This window comes from Bos indicus x Bos taurus, chromosome 5 (genome assembly GCF_003369695.1).
Source record: "Bos indicus x Bos taurus breed Angus x Brahman F1 hybrid chromosome 5, Bos_hybrid_MaternalHap_v2.0, whole genome shotgun sequence".
Taxonomy (NCBI): domain Eukaryota; kingdom Metazoa; phylum Chordata; class Mammalia; order Artiodactyla; family Bovidae; genus Bos; species Bos indicus x Bos taurus.
Window position 1 is genome coordinate 46,264,823 of NC_040080.1, and position 18,512 is coordinate 46,283,334.

General features: G+C 39.8%; 1 protein-coding gene across 26 annotated transcripts in view; it reads left to right on the top strand.

The window, feature by feature from the left end:
* Window positions 1–18,512, top strand: part of RBFOX2 (RNA binding fox-1 homolog 2) — a 293,235-nt gene that overhangs the window by 233,361 nt on the left and 41,362 nt on the right. The gene's annotated exons all lie outside the window — the stretch shown is intronic.

The window sequence follows — 18,512 nt, forward strand, 5'->3', positions numbered from 1 at the left end:
TGCTCTTAAGCCCTTTACCTTTGGAAGTTGTGTATGATTGTGTGTTTCTCAGGCGAGGGGATGTGTGCATAGAGAGAAATTGAGCAGTAGAACAGTATATTTTGAAACCTAGATTGCCAACTTTATAAATGATACTGTTAAACCTTTACCTTCTACTTATATATTTCTTAAGAGTCTGATAATTCCTGTGGCCATTACATTCCAAAGGTAGATGAGAAACATTTATACGTTATTTATAAATAAATGAGGGATTCCCTGGTGGCTCAGACGGTAAAGAGTCTCCCTGCAATGCAGGAGACCCAGGTTCAATCCTTGGGTGACGAAGATCACCTGGAGGAAGATATGGCAACCCACTCCAGTATTCTTGCTGGGAAAATCCCATGGATGGAGGAGCCTGGCAGTCTACAGTCCATGGGGTTGCAAAGAGTCAGACATGACTGAGCGACTTTACTTTCTTTCACTTTATAAATAACTGGTATCTTAAATTTGTATAACAGTTTTCAATTTAAAACTTGCTTCCACAAACATTTTATTGTGGCTCATAAAATAGCCCTTTGTGGTGGTATGCTGTTGTTTTTTACACTACGGGAATCCAGTCTGCCACTCTTGACTCTGCATGTCCAGCTCAATGCCTGTGATTATATATATGCACTGGTCTTCTGAGCAGACACTTGAGCAGCTTTTCCCATTCAGTTCAAGTGTTAGCTCTCCTGGGAAGCCCCGCTTGACTTTCCTAGGCAAAGCCAAATTCATGTACCCTTCATCTAGGCTCAAGTAGACTCCTGAGCTGACCACTTTCTGTGGACCTTATAGGATGCAATGGTTTTTTGTTCACTAGTGACTCCCTAACTAAAGTGTAAGCTTTTTTTGCTTGATTTACCGTAGTAACTAGCACTTAATAGTTACACAGTAAATATTTCTTGGGGGGAAAAAAAAAGGAAGATAGAGGTGTGCCATGGGCAGCCTGAGGAGAGAAGCTCAGGCTCCTTGGTGGAGAAGGCGTAGACTTAGGCCTTGTACTATGAGTGCCTGGAATTCAGACATGCTTTGATGTGGTGGGAAGAATTAGGAAAGTCATTTCTCAAAGCAAAGTTGGAGAGACAAAAAAGATCAAAACGTCTTTGAATAAAAGCTGGGTTTCTGTTTGATGAAGCTTGGATGCTTGGTGGAGATGAGTGGGGAGTACGGTGGGAGAAAGGTCACTCGAGAGCACAGATTGGGAAGTGTTTGAGTGCCTGACTGAAAAATGACTTTGTTAAAGATGTTTGACTGGGAAATGGAAGTGAGCAGAATGGTGCTTCAGAAAATTGATCTCTTGTGTATACAAGATAGTAGAGAAGCAGGAAGACTGGTTAGGAAAGGGTCCTGTGGTTGGAGTTGATAATGGGGTTCTGGAATCGGGGCTGCAGTGATGATATAAAAGAGGAAATACATTAAAGAGAAATTATGAGGGTAGAATAAACAGAATTTGATAGCTGGTTGGATGAGTAAAACGAGATCAGTCAGAATTTTCAACCTTATTGCAATAAATTTATCTTGAATAAAATCATTTTACCCTCCCAGGTTTCAGTTTCTTCATCTATCAAACAAAGATAATAATGCCTACCTGGTAGTCTTATAGGCAGAATAAATTAGAGAAGCTGTGGAGATTGCTTGTTTAAATAGTTCTTTGAAATAATTGTTTTTATCATCTTTTTAAAAATCATTTGTCGTGGTTAATGTCATTTATTTGTGCTTTTCATTATTGTGAGCTGCTGCTGCATATTAAAAAGTAAAGACATTACTTTGGCAACAAAAGTCCGTCTAGTCAAAGCTATGGTTTTTCCAGTGGTCATGTATGGATGTGAGAGTTGGACTATAAAGAAAGCTGAGCGCCGCAGAATTGATGCTTTTGAACTCTGGTGTTAGAGAAGACTCTTGAGAGTCCCTTGGACTGCAAGGAGATCCAACCAGTCCATCCTGAAGGAAATCAGTCCTGAATATTCATTGGAAGGACTGATGCGGAAGCTGAAACTCCAATACTTTAGCCACCTGATGCGAAGAACTGACTCATTTGAAAAGACCCTGATGCTGGGAAGAGATTGAAGGAGGGAAGAGAAGGGGGCGCCAGAGGATGAGATGGTTGGATGGCATCACCGACTCAATGGACTTGAGTTTGAGTAAGCTCCAGGAGTTGGTGATGGACAGGGAAGCCTGGCGTGCTGCAGTCCATGGGGTCACAAAGAGTCGGACATGACTGAGAGACTGAACTGGACTGAATTGCTGTATTTTAATATAGATCTTGTTTACGTTGGATAGTTCCATCTTGTTGATGGAGAAAACAAAAAGAAAGGATTTCTGACATAAAAATGAGAAATAAGCAATGAAATCTGGAATTTTTGTTTCCAGAATGTTTCAGATGGTATTAACATTGAGCTAGAAGTGTCTCATGCTCTTTATGTGAGAGCTTGTTTTGACAGTCATTTGGTACCATACTGTGCATGAGCAAGAGAGAGAGCAGTTAGGGGTTTCCCACCTGGGTCTACAGAGCCTTGATTATCACTGAGCCTGCCTGCAGAGAAGAAAGGTTCTCAGTTCCTGTATGTTTAGATATTTTTCCAAATGCCAGCAGGAATAAATAACCAAAGTATTTGAAGTAGATGAACTTTGGTGATCTTCAGATACGAGATTTATATTTGGGTACACATTCTTCCAACCTGTTGCAACTTATTGCAACCAACCTGTTGCAACCTGTTGAGGGCAGGAACTATTAGTCCCTCTTCTTATTACTCCCAGTGGCATATAACAGACATTTAGTAAATGATTTCTGAATGGGGGGTGGAAAAAAGAAGCTTCTAAAGCAGAGTACACACCAGTCAGTAACAACATTCCAAATAAGTTGCTGGTGGCTTTAGAGCAGAGATGTGAGGGCTAGGTGAGTGGCCTGCCTTACTGTGTCATAGTGCACTGTAGGTTTTACAGCCCTCCTCATTGGTGGGTCTTTGAGCACACGACTCAGACCCCATATCGTTCATCCTCCTCAATTTCTTCTCTTTTTTGTACACCCTTTCTCTGGAGTTGAAGCCAGATTTTCTTGTATTTTCTTCTGTCAGAAGATCAGTCTAATCATCCTCACTTGGAATTACCCACTAACCCTTACTTGAAGATGCCTTGTGGATTAATAATCCACTCAAATGTAGCCAAGCAGCTATAACCCTGAACAGTGGGTCCATTTCCCCAAAGGACGACTTCTGGAATATAACGGTAAAAATAGGGCCCGGTCCTTACTCACGTTGTGTATTGTTGGGCCATATTACCTTTGACCTGCCATGTAAGTATGATCATTAGCATCTTCCATCTCCAGGCTAGAATTAGAGGTCTGATTCACTTGTGCAGTCATCCACTTTTCCAGGAGAGGTCCTGGTTTTTCCCCAAAATAAAAAAAAAAAGTAGAGGATGATGAGCCTATTCAAATTACCCACACTTGTTACCGATTGACCCTTAAAAGGCATCACTTACACACTGCAGCTTGGGAGTGTTGATGCCCGTGAGCAGCTGGACAGGTTCACAGCTGGGTTAGTGAGGAAACCATAGCCTGGCCTGAAATGTAAAAGTTGCTACAGAAAACCACACTCAGAGGCAGGCAGGCATGTTTTTCAGTAGAAAAAATTGCCTTTTGATTCATGTAAGACTCAGGACACCCTTTCAGCAAATTGTTAATATTGTTAAGATTACTGCTTTTTCTCCTTTGCATGCCTTCATTTATTTACTTACTAATTATTGATTATTATTACCCACCCCACCCCTCAAAAACAGAAGTGAAGTGAAAGTCGCTCAGTCGTGTCCAACTCTTTGCGACCCCATGTCCTACACAATCCATGGAATTCTCCAGGCCAGGATGCTGAAGTGGGTAGCCTTTCCCTTCTCCAGGGGATCTTCCCAACCCAGAGATTGAGCCCAGGTCTCCCACATTGCAAGCGGATTCTTTACCAGCTGAGCCACAAGGGAAGCCCTCAAAAACAGAAACTAGAGCTAAAATGTTCTGGGAACAGTACTGCTCCTACTCCACTCTACGGGCCCTTATCGCTCCACTGGGCCTTAGGGTCAGGCTGAAGAAGCACCAATGATTAATTCAATGTCATGGTTTTTCTTAACCTGTTTACAGGGGGTGTGCATTTTCCGTAAATATTTTGTACTGTCTTTTGAAGTCAGTAAACTCATTAGAATCACTGGATTTTAAAGCTCAAAGGGATTTTAGAAATCATCTCATGCCTTCCTTTTACAGCAGAAACCAGCAATTTTAAGTGACTTCAACAAGATTGCTGCTAGCTCGTAGCATAGCTGCGACTCAGGAAAAATGCTTTAAGTCAAGGCCTTTTTTTTTTTTTTTTTTTTGCTTCCCCATGTAAATTATAGAAAATAAAAAACCTCTATACTTCTTATGTCAAAGAAGGCAATGGCACCCCACTCCAGTACTCTTGCCTGGAAAATCCCATGGACGGAGGAGCCTGGTGGACTGCAGTCCATGGGGTCGCTAAGAGTCGGGCAAGACTGAGCGACTTCACTTTCACTTTTCAGTTTTATGCATTGGAGAAGGAAATGGCAACCCACTCCAGTATTCTTGCCTGGATAATCCCAGGGACGGGGGAGCCTAGTGGGTTGCCGGGGTCGCACAGAGTCGGACACGACTGAAATGACTTAGCTTTTTTCTTATGTATTCATGCTCAGACGCTCAATCATTGCCAACACTTTGTGACCCCGTGAACTGTAGCCCACCAGGTTCCTCTGTCCATGGAGTTTTTCAGACAAGAATACTGGAATGGGTTGCCATTTCCTATTCCAGGGGATCGTCTCGACCTAGGGATCAAACCCACATCTCCTGAGTCTCCTATATTGGCAGGTGGATTCTTTCCTGTGGAGCCACCTGGGAAGCCCTCTTGTCTTCTTAGCTTCCACTTGTTCTTCAACTTTAAATGCGAAAACTCCAGTGAGAATGTACTTACAGATTTCTTTCATTCTGAAATATAAAAGAATCATTCAGTTAAATATAAAGCTTTTAGAAATTGAGGTTATTGTTTCTGCTATTTCTCCATAATAATTCTTACATAATTCTGACTCCTGGTTTTAAAAAAATACATGATTTGCTGTGGTTTATAACACTTTGATCCACCAATAAAATAGAATTAGATATTTTCTGAAGAAACTTGAGTTACTAGTTTTTTGGGGAAATGTTAGCTTACATCTAAATGCCCAAACAAGACCAGATTCTCAGAATTTGACTTATAGCAACTTTCAAATACACAGAAGAAATACTTAAGCATTAATCTTTAAAATAACTAAATCTATATGTATTTTAACTCAAGGAATTGCTCTACATAGATGTAAATCCAATTTTTTATGCCCTTAAAATTGTGTTTGGTGTTGCATTGGGTAAATAATTTTATGTGCACAGGTGTTCTTGATATGTTATTCTAGCATTATGAAATTACCCTGATTGTTGGTAACTAAGGATATAAGCCAAGATTTCACTTTTTAGAAAGATATTCTATCATGTTAGGAGATTTTTACTCTTTAAGAAGGAATTCATAAGATATAATTCTACCAGTTTTAACCCAATATGTATTCCATTATAAACATTTATAAAAATGTTTTAAATCTTAAATGCTACCAAGTCTGGTTGATGGGTCAACATGGATTTTACTACCTAATTTTCCTTTAAGGCTGTGCAAGATGACATAATGAAAAGTATCCCAGCCAACTTTCTAAAATATTATTAGGGAGAAACTGAATTTATTTTAAGGCAATCTTGAAACAACTTTTTATTATATCATATTTGGTGAGGGAGCTCAAGCTTGGAAACCATATTGAGTTAGGGTTAGCTCCCAGCCCTTTCCATTTGCTAAATTGTAACCGTGAGAGAATGACAACTCATGCTCATTTTCCTCACCTGTAAAACTGGTGATACTAGTTCTGACTCATAGAGTTGTTTTTAACAATAAATGAGAAAATGAATAGCAAATACTTTGTGAAATACCTGGCACATAATAAATCTTTAATAAATATTAGCTATAATTCTATTAGTATGTAATTATTTCAAAGAAGGAATTATAGGCAGTTCTTGACTTAATACAGATTAATAGGCTATCCAGTTATACATGTCTTTTCTCTTTTGCCGTTGTTTACCTTCATACTCTGGGGAACCAGTGCTCTAAAGGTCATTCTGATAAAAGAGGTATGTTTGAAAGTGAATTCTATAGCTTGCCTCCTGTAAAATGAATGAATGAGTAATATATATAGGTTTAGGGAGAACGGTGAGTTTTCTCTATTCAAAATTCACAGGAAACCTTTTAACTTTATTAGTCCAGTATTTCCCAAATTTGTTTGACCATGAAACTCATTTTCTACAAAATACCAGTTAGCATCCTGCAGAAGTGTTAATCTACCTTTTGGGAAGTCTTGCTATATAATTTTTGAAGTATGTACATACACACACATGTATCCTTTAGACGTGATTAAAGCTGTTTTGGGCAGTGACCTTTCAATTAGGTTTGCTCAGATTTAAAATGTATCACCATCTTATTTAATACAAATTTGAATGGTTCAGAACAGAAATAGTATGATATAGAAAAATTAATTTCATTTCACTTTTGTGTACATTTTAAGCTGTTAACAAGATTCACCCCGTCATGGAACACAGCCTTGTGGTGGCAGAAGGGGCTTGTGTAACTTAATGAAGGCATGAGCCCATGCAGGGTCACCCAAGATGAAGGCATCACAGTGAAGAGTTCTGACAAAATGTGGTCCACTGGAGGAGGAAACGGCAACCCACACCAGTGTTCTTGCCTGGAGAACCCCATGAACAGTATGAAAATGCAAAAAGATACAACACTGGAAGATGAGCCCCCCAGGTCAGAAGGTGTCCAGTATGCTACTGGGGAACAGCAAAGGTAATTACTGATAGTTCTAGAGAGAACGAATAGGACTTTTCCACAGGCTCAGCGGTAAAGAATCCAACTGGGAATGCAGGAGCCGCAGGAGACACAGGTTCAATCCCTGGGTTGGGAAGATCCCCTGGAGGAGGAAATGGCAACCCACTCCAGAATTCTTATGGACAGAGGAACCTGGTGGGCTATCATCTGTAGGGTCGCAAAGAGTTGGACACGACTGAGGGACTGAGCACACCAGAAAGAATGAAGCAGTTAGGCCAAGGCGGAAATGATGCTCAATTTTGGATGTATTTGGTGGTGAAAGTAAAGTCTTGTAAAGTTTTGTAAAAAACAATATTTCATAGGAATCTGGAATATTAGGTTCATGAATCGAGGTAAATTGGACGTAGTCAAGCCGGAGATGACAAGACTGAACATTGACATCTTAGGAATCTGTAAACTAAAATGGATGGGAATGGGTGAATGTAATTCAGGTGACCGTTATATCTACTATTGTGGGCAAGAATTCCTTAGAAGAAATGGAGTAGCCCTCATGGTCAACAGAAGACTCTGAAATGCAGTACTTGGGTGCAGTCTCAAAAATGACAGAATGATCTCAGTTTGTTTGCATTCAACATCGCAGTAATCCAAGTCTGTGCCCCAACCACTGCTGCCAAAGAAGCTGAAGTTGACCGGTTCTATGAAGACCTACAAGACCTTTTAGAACTGACACCAAAAATAATGTCTTTTTCATCATAGGGGATTGGAATGAAAAAGTAGAAAGTCAAGAGATGCCCAGAAAAACAAGGACTTGGCCTTGGAGTACAAAATGAAGCAGGTCAAAGGCTAACAGGGTTTTGTCAAGAGAATATGCTAGTTATTTAACTTGTTAAGAGAACACCCTGCTTATTTAACTTAAATGCAGAGTACATCATGAGAAATGCCAGACTGGATGAAGCACAAGCTGGAATCAAGATTGCTGGGAGAAATATCAGAAATTATATCAGAAATATCAGAAAAATCAGAAATTATCAGAAATAATCAGATATGCAGATGACACCACACTTAGGCAGAAAGCGAAGAAAAACTAAAGAGCCTCTGATGAAAGTGAAAGAGGAGAGTGGGAAAGTTGGCTTAAAGCTCAACATTCAGAAAACTAAGATGGCATCCAGTCCCATCACTTCATGGTAAATAGATAGGGAAACAATGGAAACAGTGACAGACTTTATTTTGGGGGGCTCCAAAATCTTTAATTTCATGGTGACTGCAGCCATGAAATTAAAAGACGCTTACTCCTTGGAAGGAAAGTTATGACCAACCTAGACAGCATATTAAAAAAGCAGAGACACTACTTTGCCAATAAAGGTCCGTCTAGCCAAAGCTATGGTTTTTCCAGTGGTCCTGTATGGATGTGAGAGTTGGACTATAAAGAAAGCTGAGCACAGAAGAATTGATGCTTTTGAACTGTGATGTTGGAGAAGACTCTTGAGAGTCCCTTGAACAGCAAGGAGATCCAACCAGTCCATCTTAAAGGAAATTAGTCCTGAATATTCACTGGAAGGTCTGATGCTGAAGCTGAAACTCCAGTACTTTGGCTACCTGATGCGAAGAACTGATTCATTGGGAAAGACCCTGATGCTGGGAAAGATTGAAGGTGGGAGGAGAAGGGGACGCCAGAGGTTGAGGTTGGATGGCATCATCTATTCAATGGACTTGAGTTTGAGTAAACTCTGGGAGAAAGCGCAGAACAGGGAAGCTTGATGTGCTGCGTCCGTGGGGTCTCAAAGAGTCAGACATGACTTAGCCACTGAACAGCAACAATAATCATTAAACCAACAAAACATTCTTTGCCATGTTCTAATATTTTGTAGGGTTTAGAATCTGACAAACCAAAAATCTATTTTTCTTTTTTAAAAAATTCTGTTTTGAAATAATTTTACACTTAAAGTTGTAAAAACAGTACGGAAAGTTTCTGCATACTGTTCACCTAACTTCCCCTGATATCTTCCATAGGTACAGTACAGTTTTCAAAATCATACAATAAGAAACATTGGTACAATATTTTTAGGTAAAATATAGATCTTATTTAATCACCAGTTTTCTGTTCTGAATCCAGTCCGGGATCCCACATTGCAGTAAGTTGTCATGTCTCCTTATCCCACAGTATTTTGTTTTTAAAGATTTTTTTTTTTTATGTGAACCTTTTTAAAGTCTTTGTTGAATTTGTTACAATATTGTTTCTGTTTTATGTTTTGGTTTTGGCCAGGAGGCTTGAGGGATCTTAGCTCCCCTACCAGGGATCAAACTTGTATCCCATTCATTAGAAGGCGAAATCTTAACCACTGAACCACCAGGGAAGTGCCATCCCAAAATGTTTTAATCATCCTCAGCTTATATCTGAAGTAGTTCTTAGTTCTTTGGTGTAAAGAACAGAGAAAGGAAAATATCTTGTGTTTATAGATTTGCTATTAGCTGATAACAGTGTCTCGTCTCTGAGGCCTTCATTCTGCCTCAGCCTTTCATTGGAGAAGGGCTGTAATAAGGCTCTTCCTTTTTGAAATACTAAGATTATTTTCTAAAGCAATCCATGTTTCCCAAAGTATTGTATAGGAGTCAGCTCAAAGCAAATATAGGCTGTGTTGCCCTATTTTGCTGCCTTCAATAAAATATGTACATACCATATTACAAGATTTTATTAAAAACACTTATTAATTTCAGGTTACTTTTGAATACATCCATCTAATTGCTTCTTCCAAAACTGCCGTAAATGGTGTTTGTGTCTGTGTTTTCAGAAATATAAAAACTAAGAACAGGAGAATTAATAATTTTGGAAGCTAGAAAGCAGATGGCCAATTAGCAACTAACTGAACAAGCCCAAAATGAATTTATCACTAGGCCAGTAGTGGGGGAAAGTTGACAAGTGATTCAGTTTATACTACAAAAATTTGAGTTTCAGAAACATGACTCTAGTTAGAAGAATTGGAAAACTCTTCTCTGGAAAACCTAACTCAGGAGGAAAGACCTAAAGATGTACAAATCAAGGGGTTTCTCAAAAAATTGCTTACCTAACTGAACCTAGAATGAAGCACAAAGTCATCAAGCCCCTCCATCCCACCTACTCAGAACTTCTAATTAGTTTATTAATTACCTTTCTTCCTTCAGCTCTTAATTATAAACAAGACAGCCAAAGATTACTAGATACATGGGGAAAACCTCACCATGGAAGACAGCGAATAAAAACAAAAAAGAGAAATTTGGAAGAAAAAGAATCCCCTTTCTCCTCAAAAACCATCAAAACAATAATTGATATCCTCAGAGAAATAAGGGAAGATATGCATTCACTAAACAAGAATGAAATGCTAGTTTAAAAGGGGTGGGGGACTTCCCTGGCAGCCCAGTGGTTAAGATTCCCAGTGCAGGGGCCCTGGTTCAGTCCCCACCAGGAAGCTGGATCCCACGTACTGCAGCTGAGTGTGTGCATCCCAGCTACAGAGTCCACACTCTAGAGCCTGCACACCTCAACAAAGACCCAATAAATAAATATAATTTTAAAAAGGGAGTTGGGGAATGGGAGATTCAGAGAAGAGGAACATGCCCTTGAAATTAAAAGCATGGTAACAAAATAAAGAAACTTTATTGGAGCTTTGAAAGATGAGATAGAAGATATAGAAGTCTCTGGTCTCTTATCCACAATTCTAAAATCTGTAAAGTCCTGAAAATCAAAAAAAGATTACAGTAAAGCACACAACTTTATGTACAGTCTTTATCACATTTATGTGAATATGGTTACATTTTGCTACGGAAATACCACTGCCTCATGTCTCATTGATAATGTTATATATGGGTTTAAATCATTATTGCCTTTCTAAAAATTCTGAATTCTGATATACATATGGACTCAAAGTTTTCAGATGAGGGATTAAGGACCTGTATCCCAGAAAATAGAGCCAAAGACAGAGATGGAAAAATACAAGAAATAAGAAAATTGGAGGATCAGTTCAGAAGATCCAATGTCTAATAATACAGGTTTCAAAAAGACAAAATGATGTAGAGTGGGAATCATCAGCAAAGTAATTCAAAAAAAGGTCCAGGACTGAGAGATCTTAATTTCCACCTTAAAAGAGACCTCAGAAAAATAGACTGAAATAAACCCACATTAAGGCATATCACAGTGAAATTTTAAGAGCACTGGATATATTTGGTTAGTATACAAACCAGAGAGGGAGAGTAGGAAAAGTCACAGTCAAGGAGAGAGTCACAGTGTCCAGATTTCTCAACATCAGCACTGGAAGCTAGGCTGCAGTTGAGAGTTACCTTCAGAGTTCTGAAGGAGGGTGGACTTTCCTGGTGTTCCAGGGGTTAAGAATCTGCCTGCCATTGCAGGGAACACAGGTTCTATCCCTCGTCTGGAGGTTCCACGTTCCTCGGGGCCACTAAGCCCGAGCACCACAACTACTGAAGCCCACACACCCTGGAGCTCATGCTCCACAAGAGAAGCCACCAGTGAGAAGCCAAAACCACAGCCAGAGAAACCCCATGCACAGCAACGAAGACCTAGCATAGCCAAAAATAAATTAATTATTTAACATTTTTTTAACTTATTTAAAAAGTTCCAAAGGATTTTTTTTTTCCTACCTAGAATTCTGTACTCAAACTGTCATTAAACTGGGATGGTTCGGACATGAATCAGATTCTCAAGAAACTTTGCTAAATTGAATGTCCTCTTTTCTTTTTCTTCCCCTTCATCCTCACAGAGGTGGAAATAAGAAATGAAGACATTATAAAAATTGAAGAAAATAGATAATCCATAAATCAAAATATTATTCCTGAATTAATCAAGAGATTCCTTAGTATCTCAGATTATATAGTATGTGATCAGTTCAGTTCAGTTCAGTTGCTCAGTCGTGTCTGACTCTTTGCAACCCCATGAACTGTAGGACACCACGCCTCCCTGTCCATCACCAACTCCCAGAGTTAAACCAAACTCATGTCCATTAAGTCAGTGATGCCATCCAACCAGCCATCTCATCCTCTGTCATCCCCTTCTCCTCTTGCCCTCAATCTTTCCCAGCATCAGGGTCTTTTCAAATGAGTCAGCTCTTCATATCAGGTGGCCAAAGTACTAGAGTTTAAGCTTCAACATCAGTCCTTCCAATGAACACCCAGAACTGATCTCCTTTAGGATGGACTGGTTGATCTCCTTGCAGTCCAAGGGACTCTCAAGAGTCTTCTCCAACACCACAGTTCAAAAGCAGACTTAGAAAGTCCTACTTCATCTTGTATTCTCCAGGGTTCTTTCTCAGTCCATAATAGAACATTTGTTCACAATGTATAAATAGTTACAATATATTTCAATTGTTTCATAGGCGAGTCAGAAAGGTAAATCCATTTTCTAGTTATAAGAATTTTTAAAGTTTATTTAAAACTTTTTTAGTCCTCATTTCTTGAATGAGGCTTTAAAAATCTGATTTGTTCTTCAGTGTCAGGTGCCCTTGGCTTGCCCTCAAGTAGAGTGGCCCTTGCTGGGGAGGAGGCCAGGATGTCTGGAGAGTGGATATATAGGCTTTTAGTCACATGATGACATCCATCAGGACCACTGTCAGGCCTCACTGTAAACAGTCCACGGACTCCAGCCTTTTCCATTGCATCCTCTGCCCTGTGAATCAATTAGATCAGAAAACAGAAGGGAGAAACAGAACCTTGGAAGATTATTTATATAGTTAGTAAAGTTGCTCAGAAGCTAATAATAGAAAATAAAGCAAAACAGCACTGCATTGACTGAGATTTTTCTCAGAACGGTTTAACTGTTCACTTTTTATAAAGATACAGCTTTAAAACTTTACTTTTGCTCTGATTTGTGTATTTCAACAATTAGTAATCTATAGCGAAGTAAACTTAAAGTTGAGAATGACAAATGGGAAGTATCTCATTTAACTATATTCAATGTATATTTCACTTTTCTATTTCCACTATGTACAGAAATCTTTTCAGCCCCCTTGAGTGTCAGTTTAGTAGTTCTCTGACTTTTTTCCTTCATAAATGTCAGTGTGCCTTTGCTTGTTTCTTTCCTTCCCTTCATGGTCTGACCTGCTCCTGTTCCCTCAAGTCACATCACCTCTTGAATAGCTTTCCCTGGCCCATAACCTCATGCCTGCCTCCACTCCAGGAGAAACCTTGCTCCTTCAAGTGGGGTTCCTGAGAAAGTGGAGCATGTTCTCCAATCTAATGAGAAAAAAAGTGAGCGTGGGTGCAGTGCTAAAAAGGGTGGTTTAGCATATGAAATTGGACTGCCTAGTTTTGACTTCCTACACTGCTACTTAATCTGTGACCTTGGGCAATAAATTTAACTTCACCATGCCTCAGTTTCTGTCAGTTGGAGGACAGTAATAGTACTTGATGGGCTTCCTAGGTGGCTCAGTGGTAAAGAATCTGCCTGCCAATGTAGATCGACCCCTGGGTTGGGAAGATCCCCTGGAGAAGGAAATGGCTACCCACTCCAGTATTCTTGTCTGGGAAATCCCATGGACAGAGGAGACTTGTGGGCCGCAGTCCATGGGGTCTGGAAAGAGTCAGACACAACTCAGCAACTAAACACCACCACCAGTACCTGCCTGATTGACTGCTGTGAGATTTGAAGAAAATAATACATGTGAAGCACAGTATAATGTGGTGATTAGGAACATCAGGCTGCTTGTATTCAAGTCCTTGCTCCATTACTTAGACTTTCTATTCCTCAGACTCATCAAGGTGGTTGCTAATATCTTAGCCAAAAAGTATCTCTTTGCTGTTTTTTTTTTAAATAACTATTGTTTTACAGGGAATTCTCATTTTTCAACAAAATTCAAAAATATAGAAGTGGAGAGAAGAAACGATCTGAGGCTGAAAGAGAAGAAAGCAAGTGAAAGCCACAGTAGGATGCCATACCTCCCACCCGAATAGTTACAATGAGGCAAAGTTACTAAGAACAGCTAGAAGTGGCATACACCATTGATGGAGTGGAAGTTAATGCAGCCACTTTGCAAAACTGACAGTAACTTTGAAGGCTGAATTGAGATATATCCTTGACCTAGCAAATCCAATCTTAGATATCTTCATCCAACAGAAGTGCCTGCTCCTATGCATGCAAAGACGTATAATAAGACTATTTATAGGAACATTATCCATAATAGCTAAAAACTGGAAGCCACTCAGATACAAATTCTATATGTTTATAAAATGTACAACAGTGCATGTGTTACAATGTGTAAAAGAAGCCAGACACAAAAAAGCACATACAGTGTCATTCCTTTTTTTTTTTTTTAACTTTATTTTGTAAGATCAAAAACAACAGAACTAATTTCTGGAGTTAGAAGTCAGAATAGTGGTGATCCTTTGGCAGGGGAGTGGGGACTAGAGTGGGGCCCTTGGGTGCTTCTGGAGTTCTGTGGCTTGACCTAATTTGATGGTTCAGCTCAGTTCAGTCTCTCAGTTATGTCCAACTCTTTGCAACCCCATGGACTGCAGCACACCAGGCCTCCCTGTCCATCACCAACTCCTGGAGTTTACCCAAACTCATGTCCATTGAGTCGGTGATGCCATCCAGCCATCTCATCCTCTGTCGTCCCCTTCTCCTCCTGCCCCCAATCCCTCCCAGCATCAGAGTCTTTTCCAATGAGTCAACTCTTTGCATGAGGTGGCCAAAGTACTGGAGTTTCAGCTTTAGCATCAGTCCTTCCAAGAAATCCCAGGGCTGATCTCCTTTAGGATGGACTGGTTGGATCTCCTTGCAGTCCAAAGGACTCTCAAGAGTCTTCTCCAACACCACAGTTCAAAAGCATCAATTCTTCAGCACTCAACTTTCTTTACAGTCCAACTCTCTCATCCAAACATGACCACTGGAAAAACCATAGCCTTGAATATCGACGGACCTTTGTTGGCAAAGTAATATCTCTGCTTTTCAATATACTATCTAGGTTGGTCATAACTTTCCTTCCAAGGAGTAAGCGTCTTTTAATTTCATGGCTGCAGTCACCATCTGCAGTGATTTTGGAGCCCCAAAAAATTAAGTCTGACACTGTTTCCCCATCTATTTGCCATGAAGTGATGGGACCAGATGCTGTGATCTTTGTTTTCTGAATGTTGAGCTTTAAGCCAACTTTTTCACTCTCCTCTTTCACTTTCATCAAGAGGCTCTTTAGTTCCTCTTTGCTTTCTGCTATGAGGGTGGTATCTATCTGCATTCCTGAGGTTATTGATATTTCTCCCAGCAGTCTTGATTCCAGCTTGTGCTTCTTCCAGCCCATTAAATAAGCAGGGTGACAGTATATAGCCTTGACGTACTCCTTTTCCTGTTTGGAACTAGTCTGTTGTTCCATGTCCAGTTCTAACTGTTGCTTCCTGACCTGCATATAGGTTTCTCAAGAGGCAGGTCAGGTGATCTGGTATTCCCATCTCTTTCAGAATTTTCCACAGTTTCTTGTGATCCACACAGTCAAAGGCTTTGGCATAGTCAATAAAGCAGAAATAGATGCTTTTCTGGAGCTCTCTTGCTTTTTTGATGATCCAGCGGATGTTAGCAGTTTGACCTCTGGTTCCTCTGCTTTTTCTAAAATCTGCTTGAACATCTGGAATTTCATAATTCACATATTGCTGAAACCTGGCTTGGAGAATTTTAAGCATTACTTTGCTAGCGTATGAGATGAGTGCAATTGTGCAGTAGTTTGAGCATTTTTGGGGATTGGAATGAAAACTAACCTTTTCCAGTCCTGTGGCCATTGCTGAGTTTCCCAAATTTGCTGCCATATTCAGTGCAGCACTTTCACAGCATCATCTTTCAGGATTTGAAATAGCTCAACTGGAATTCCATCACCTCCACTAGCTTTGTTTGCAGTGATGCTGTTACATGAGTGTATTTTCTTTGTGAAAACCCATGCAGCTGTATGCTTATGGTTTATGTATTTGTAGCTAGATATGTTAAACTTTCATTTGTAAATGTATTTGAAATCAGATGGCTTAAGAATTTTGGAAATAATAATGGGTTTACTTTTTCTACTTGCCACGTTTTCTGAGAATTAAAGATTTCATACCTTTGAATAATGTTAGGTGCTTACCACAAGGCTGGAAAATTAACCAATCTGGCTTCTTGTTCATAAGTTGTATCTTCAGGACTGTTAAAAAAAAAAATTGTCAAGAACAACAAATAAGTACCTCAGGCAACATACTTGGAAGTAATGATTAGTTTTCATTTATCCCACCACCTTACATACTCTTTTACAGACCACATGGACTGCGTATATAAATTATAGAACTGTGGTTTGAAGTGAGAATCAGCCTTTTTTTACTTTGCTCAGAGTCATTCACCTGCAGTTCAGATCTGGTGGACTGGCTAAAGAAAGAGTTTTATGTGATCCAGCTGTGAGATGTGAGAGGCAAGTTGGCAGATGCTCAAATGAGCCTCAGTTGTAATTGATGCTTGTGCTAGTTGCTTTGGCATCCATGATGATGTTTTAGTAACTAAGTGAGTTTCATCTTTGAGTGGAGCGTGTTTTGTTTAGTCTGCACTGTGCCCAGATTGAGGACTAAAAACCTTGTACTTTGGCAGAACATGGCTTTGTATACAGCTCTTCCCTTTTCTGCTATTTTTGTACCATGTGAATCATGGCACAGTGAAGCCATCTGCAAGGCCTGAATAGGAGATAAAAGCTGCCATCCCTTAGATTGACACTTGAAAAGCTGGTGTTCATTTGGAGTACATTCCTGATTATCCTTTATAAAGTCTCAAACTTCAAGATGGTTGCAAACATCTCTGAGCCAGCAGTAACATCTCTGGTTAGTTTCTTTTAGCTGAACACTAGGTTAAAGTAGAGAAGGGGAATCCATTCCGTGTCACCCAGAATCTGCTGGAGTTTCTCAGTGCTCTTTCAATTGAGGTAATAAGAACAGCAAATTCCTCTCCTGTTTTAAAATATATGTTGACTAAATTATCTCAGCGAGCCATCCAGTTTGGCATGCACTTCATAGGGAATAGTAAAAACATAAGGTTCTTGAATTGTCAGATTAATACTTCAGAGTAAATGTTATTTGAATGCCTGAAGTATATCACACTGGTTAAATATTTGTCAAAAGTATTTCTCAGCATAGCATTTTTTTTGAGGATTTATTGAAAAGGAATTAAATTAACACATGCCTACAAGCTGGAATCAAGATTGCCGGGAGAACTATCAGTAACCTCAGATATGCAGATGACACCACCCTTATGGCAGAAAGTGAAGAGGAACTGAAAAGCCTCTTGATGAAAATGAAAGTGGAGAGTGAAAAAGTTGGCTTAAAGCTCAACATTCAGAAAACTAAGATCATAGCATCTGGTCCCATCACTTCATGGGAAATAGATGGGGAAACAGTGTCACACTTTATTTTGGGGGGCTCCAGAATCACTGCAGATGGTCATTGCGGCCATGAAATTAAAAGACGTTTACTCCTTGGAAGAAAAGTTATGACCAACCTAGATAGCATATTCAAAAGCAGAGACATTACTTTGCCGGCAGAGGTCCGTCTAGTCAAGGGTGTGGTTTTTCCAGTAGTCATGTATGGATGTGAGAGTTGGACTGTGAAGAAAGCTGAGGGCCTAAGAATTGATGCTTTTGAACTGTGGTGTTGGAGAAGACTCTTGAGAGTCCCTTGGACTGCAAGGAGATCAAACCAATCCATCCTAAAGGAGATCAGTCCTGGGTGTTCATTGGAAGGACTGATGCTGAAGCTGAAACTCCAGTACTTTGGCCACCTCATGCAAAGAGTTGACTCATTGGAAAAGACTCTGATGCTGGGAGGGATTGGGGGCAGGAGGAGAAGGGGACGACAGAGGATGAGATGGCTGGATGGCATCACCGACTCAATGGACATGAGTTTGGGTAAACTCCGGGAGTTGGTGATGGACAGGGAGGCCTTGGTGTGCTGCGATTCATGGGGTCGCAAAGAGTTAGACACGACTGAGCAACTGAACTGAACTGAAGACATTAAAAGAGATTCAAGATTAAAAATGCACACCCATAACGAGTTTAGGATTGACATGTGCACACTGTTGTATTTAAAATGGATTACCATCAAGGACCTACTGTACAGCGCAGGGAACTCAACACAGTATTATGTAACAACCTAAATGGGAAAAGAATTTGGAGAATAGATACATGTATATATATAACTGAATTACTTTGCTGTACAACTGAAACTAACACAACATTGTTAATCATTGATTAACCCATAAAAAATTAAACAAAAATGCATACCCAGACTCACCTTGTTCTTTCACTGCTGATAGATACAAACCTAGCACATATTTGTGTGTAATAGATTCATCAGGGTCCCTTCAGGCCTTTCCCAACAGACTTTATAAATGCAGCTTTGCTCTGAGCTACAGAAGGAATGTTCCCTCTACTAAAATAGCAGTAAGTGCATAAATTGGGAAGTACAGATTGGTTGCATATTAAGAAGCTTCTTCAGTTTTCAAGAAGAACGGCCTTGGTCACTAGGTATCTCTTCTTAATAAATAATATTAGAGTACGTTGGTAACCTAGTAGCCATAAACTCTGAAACTACTAGAGGGAATGAAATATAAAAATATTCCCTTACGTC